A 6,337-nucleotide genomic window follows, 5' to 3' on the forward strand; every position below is an offset into this window, starting at 1 on the left:
TACTGAGCTACACTATCACCTTTATTCTTCTTAAGATGACTTGAAGGATCAAAAGGGGTGACTATCGGCTTGTCATCATAGTGTCCAAACTTCTTAAGTACACTTTCAATATAATGGGACTGAGTTAGAGCATAACCATCTTATCTTCTTTGAACTCTTATACCAAGGATCACATCTACTACTCCTAAGTCCTTCATGGAAAAGGAGGTGTGTAGCATTTCCTTGGTTTGATTGATCACATCCAAATTAGTACCCATTATAAGCATATCATCCACATACAAGCATATGATGACACAAGCATTCTTGTATTGTTTAACATAAACACATTTATCACATTCATTAATTCTAAATCCATTAGAGAGTAATGTTTTGTCAAACTTCTCATGCCATTGCTTTGGAGCCTGTTTTAGTCTATAAAGAGATCTAACTAACTTACAAACTTTATTTTCTTAACCCTTAACCACAAACCCTTCAGGTTGGTTCATATATATCTCTTCATCTAGTTCACCATACAAGAAGGCAGTTTTCACATCCATTTGGTGTATTTCCAAATTGTAAATGACTGCAATTGCTACTAATGTGCGAATTGATGTAATTCTTGTAACATGTGAATAAGTGTCAAAGAAGTCTTGACCCTTTTTTGACGATACCCTTTAGCCACTAAATGATCTTTGTACTTCTCAATGGTACCATCTGGTCTAAACTTCTTCTTGAATATCCATTTGTGCCTAATTGGTTTTTGCCCAGGTGGCAAATCTACCAATTTCCAAGTGTTATTCTGCACAATGGAATCAATCTCACTTTTGATTGCCTCATTCCAAAAAGGAGCATCAGACGAATCCATAGCATCCTTGTAGGTTTGTGGTTCCTGATTCACTACATAGGTCATGTAATCAGGTCCAAAATCTTTGGCTATTTTACCCCGTTTGCTTCTTCTAGGTTCTAAGTTCTCTTCTTGAACCTTAGAAGAGCTCTCTTCATTTGATTGTAAACTTTTGTCTGAAATGGTATCATTTAGTCCATCATCCAGAAGTCTTTTCCTAGAGCAGGTAACCTCTTTCTCTTTATCCTTAAAAGGAAAAATATTTTCAAAGAATTCAGCCTTTGCTGATTCCATGATGGTTTCGTAATGGATATTATCAACATGTGATTTAAACACAAGAAACCTATAGGCTGCACTATTCATGGCAGGGCCAAGATAGATGCAATCTAAGGTTTTTGGTCCAAGTTTAGTCCTCTTAGGAAGAGGTACTTGTACCTTAGCAAGGTAACCCCACACGTTCATCCTTTTATAAGAGGGTAACCTCCCTTTCCACAGATGATAGGGTGATTTATCACTCTTTTTATGAGGAATTCTATTAAGTATTGAATTTGCTGCAAGACATGCTACTCCCTACAGATTATATGGTGCTCTAGAAGTAATTAACATTGAATTAATCATGTTTTTCAATGTTCTATTCTTTCTTTCTGCCATTCCATTTTGTTGGGGAGTATATGGAGCAGTTGTTTGATGTATAATACCATTTAAAGAACAAAATTCAGCAAAGTCTTTGGATTCATATTCTCCTCCTCGATCAGACCTTAGAATTTTGATCTTTTTGTCAAGTTGATTTTCAACTTCAGCCTTGTAATTCTTAAAATAATTCAAGGCTTCATCTTTGGTATTTAACAAATAAATATAACAATACTTTCTACAATCATCAATAAAGGATATATAATAATTCTTTCCTCCTCTTGTAGGTGTTGCTCTAAAATCACATAAATCAGAGTGGATTAAGCCAAGTATTTCATTAGATTTTTCAACTGATTTATGAGGATGTTGTGAAAATTTTGATTCTACACAAACCTCACATTTGAAGTTTTTATCTAATGAACATTTTGGTAACATGCCAAGTTTTGCCATTCTTTGAATAGAATGAAAATTGACATGTCCCAAATGAGAATGCCACAAAATTGAAGGATCATGCATATACATAGAAGAGGGGCTAGTAGTGCCCATTATTGCATTAACATTAACATTGGTTACATCATTGTTTGGTGTTTCAACACCATAGTACAAAGGTAAGACACTGACTTTGAAGAGACCCTCACTAAGGTATCCCTTTCCAACATACACCCCACCCTTGGTGAGAACAAACTTATCAGACTCAAATACAAGTTTGAAACCTTGGTTACTAAGAATAGGACCAGATATCAAATTCTTAGTAATTTCAGGAACATGCAAAACATCACTTAAAATGAGTTCTTTTTCAGAAGTCAATTGCAGCTTCACTTTTCCTTTTCCTTCAACTTTTGCAGTAGAGCCATTCCCCATAAACATTGGTTCAAAATCTGAGACTTTATGGTATATAGAAAACATAGTTCAGGAGTTGCAAATGTGCCTTGTGGCTACAGTATCAATCCACCAATCCACACAATTGCTAACCATGTTGGTTTGAATCACAGGAACAAACTGATTTGGTGATTCAACCATGTTGGCTTGACTAGAATTTCCTCCACTAGAATTGCCACCATTGTTTCCATTGTTCCCTCCATTGTTCCCTCCATTATTTCCTCCATTATTTCCTCCTTGACCCCTCCTGAATCTACAATCTTTGGCCTTGTGTCCCATTTTTCCACAAACATAACATGGACCAGAATTCTTCTTGAAATTCTTCTTGTTAAGGCCATGATTTTTGCCATCTTTGGAAAAGTTTTTGGAGCCTTGCTTCCCTTTCTTGTTGTTGTGCTTTGTCCTTGAAGTACTTGTTTCTCCAACAAAGTTTGCACCTGGTTCCAAGGAATTTGCATCTACCCTTCTCATTCAATCTGTTATCTTCTTCCACACGAATTCTCAACACAAGTTGCTCAAAACTCATGTCATTAGTTAAGTGTTTAAGATATAGTTTGAAATTCTTCCAAGAAGGAGGAAGTTTTTCAATGATTGAACCAACAAGAAAGTTAGAGTTTATACCCATACCTTCAACTTCAAGATCATGTGCAATGACTTGAATTTCCTCCACTTGTTTGAGGATAGATTTGGTATCCACCATCTTGAAATTCATGAATTTTCCAATCACGAATTTCTTGTAACATGTCACTTTTGTTTTGTATTTCTTTTCCAGTGATTCCCATATCTCTCTTGCAGTAGTCATGGTAGAGTAGAAATCATAGAGAGAATCATCCAGGGCATTCAGAATCTAATTTCTGCAATTATATTCATTTATGTTCCAAGTTTCCACTACCCTTTGATGTTCTGCCAATTGGGCTTCACTGGGTGGTGTTGTTCCTTCTGCAGTGGTTATACCAACAGGAGAAGAGGGGGAGTCATCAGTGAGAACATTGGAAACATGAAGAGTTGTTAGATAAAACAACATCTTCTACTGCCATCTCCGGAAATCTGAGCCTTTGAATTTCTCAGGCTTTTCCACATGTGTTTTGATGATGGAATTTTGATCCATTCTTCACTCTTTGATTTATGTCTTAGATTGTTATTACAGAAGTACACAATCAACAAAGTAATGAAATAAAAGAAACTAAATTCAGATATATTCAATATACAAGAATCAAATTTACAGAAAACATAGTTGTTTGATGATTACACAAAAATATAACCATGAAATTGTAGAGATTGAGGCATCGTTTGGCAGTGTCCTAAGATAGAAATTTCCCTGGGATGGGTCTGTCTTGAGGATACAACAATCCAATTCAAGAACAGATCTTGAATCTGTAGAAATTCACCATGATTCCTTTGGAAAGATAAACGATTTTTGAGAGAAAGATTGTGTGTCTATTAGCCTTCAAATTCTGCCCAGATTCCTTCATTAATAGGCTTCTAATGGTGGTTGTAAACCACCAACCGAAATTAACTACTAAAAACTGTCTGCAGTTAATCCTTTATTTAACAGAATTTGTTTTCACTGAATTAATAAAAAGATTAATTAAGGACTAATTAATTTTGGATTATATATTGAGAAATATTATTTAGTTAAGAAGAGCCCAAAGGCCCAAGGCCCTATCTTTAACCATTAATATTTAATAATCCAAGCCTACTACTAGCCAATTAGACTAGTCCAACACCACAACCCAAACCCAATTTGCTTAACCCATTACTTGGTCCATTGGAATAAATAAGTGGGACAAGCCTTATAAGGTGGGAAAAGGTTTCCTCTTCCACTAATGTGGGATAAGTCCCATATTCTAATTTTATAGAGCAAAGTTCCAACAATCCAGTGTTAAACAATCATTGATCTTCGTCCATAACACGTTTATCAACACCATTCAATAGTTGACAACAAAAATTCGCTTTTGGTTCTTTTAATCCAACCTTCAATTCTACTTGAATACGATCATATCTTCAACATCTACGATTAATTATACTCCCAACGTCATGAGATCAACATCATCGATAATCAACAAAAAAATCCACTTCATATCATTCATTTAACATCGATCATCAAATAAAACTTCAAAATTAAGGTTAGAAGAAGATCAAATCGTTTTTTTTTTTTTTTTTTTTTAATTTCATATAATTATCTATCAATCTACTATTTTGTAAGATTTAAATAGTCAAAGTATTATGTTTTTAACCTTTTTAAAATAGTTAATGTGTATGCATTCCAAATGTTTGATAAAATGTGTAAACTAAATTGCCAAGTTATATTCATATATGAATATGTTTTCTCACCTGAATCAGTTTATGATTATTAAAACACAAAACAAATATACAAGACTGTATGTTATTCATATGTGAATAACATATAAAGATTATATATATATATATATATATATATATATATATATATATATATATATATATATATATATATATATATATTGGTGAAAACACCTTGTAATATTTATATGTGAATATAATATGTAATATTTATAACTGAATATATCATCTAATATTTACAAGTGAATATACTATGTAATATTAACATGTGATATACCATGTACTATTATGTAATATTCACATATGAAAATATCATCTAATATTCATAAGTGAATATACTATCTTATATTTACAAGTGAATATACTATGTAATATTCACAAGTGAATGCATCGTCTACTATTTAAATATAAATATACTATGTTTATTATATGATATATTCATATATGAATGATACTTAAATTGTAAAAAAATTAATTGTACTTTTTATCAATAAGTGAATAATGAATATATTGTAGTAAAAACCTCATGCGTTTTTATTTACTTATAAATAACGATAACTGAAAATATAAAAAAATAAAAATTTTATTTTAATTTAAAACTAAATCAATATGGATATCTATTTATATAGAATAAAAAATAATGAAATTTGGTATATTTAAAAACACTTTTCGATAAAAATAGCTTTTTGAAAATTAAAAAAAAAAATTGAAACAACTATGTTTTTGTATATATTAAAGTAATGATTAACATAGTTTAAGGAAAAAATATTTTATTTGAAAACACATGTCTAGTCTTTCTCATTTATGTTGGTACGACGAAAGTTTTTGTTGTAAAAATAAATGAGTAACTGTGAATGATTCCCTATTCTCAATTTTTTTTATTTTTTCAATTGAACTTACTTCTCTCTCTCTCTCTGTATATATATATATATATATATATATATATATATATATATATATATATATATATATATATATATATATATATATATATATATATATATATATTATGCTATGGTAGATGGTGGCAGATAAAGAGGAAGAGGAAATTTATGCTGGTTGATGTTCTAAGAAGGAAGGACAATATCGTCGAAGTCATATGGTTTTTTTCAGGAGACTTTGAATTTAATGAAGGTTGTTGTCATAACAAGCCTGTTTGAAGACCAATTTCATCATAGCTTGAAGGGTGTTATAGTCAAATTCATATGGTTTTTTCCATTCTTTTTCTGCTCATGTGCATTCAATAAACATATCATGCATTATTGCTTGTTTTATGTTTCTTTGAAGCCTAAAATAATATTTATTTATTATTATTATTTTTTTTTGTAAAAGACTAAATGCATATAGGAAAGTTTTAATGATCTTTGCTGGTTGTATGCATGAATATGAATTCTTTAAATAGGAAAAGGGTTTCATTTTTTCATACAACTATATATATATATATATATATATATATATATATATATATATATATATATATATATATATATATATATATATATATATATATATATATATATATATATATATATATATATATATATATATATATATATATATTAGTTTAAAATCCGTGATAACTATGGTTATAAAATTAATTAAACTTTCATATTAAAAAATAAAAATTATTAATAAATTATTTTAAATAAATTATTATTTAAGAGATATTTTTTTAATTATATA

Source organism: Lactuca saligna, chromosome 4 (assembly GCF_052625555.1).
Source record: "Lactuca saligna cultivar CGN05327 chromosome 4, ASM5262555v1, whole genome shotgun sequence".
Lineage (NCBI taxonomy): Eukaryota > Viridiplantae > Streptophyta > Magnoliopsida > Asterales > Asteraceae > Lactuca > Lactuca saligna.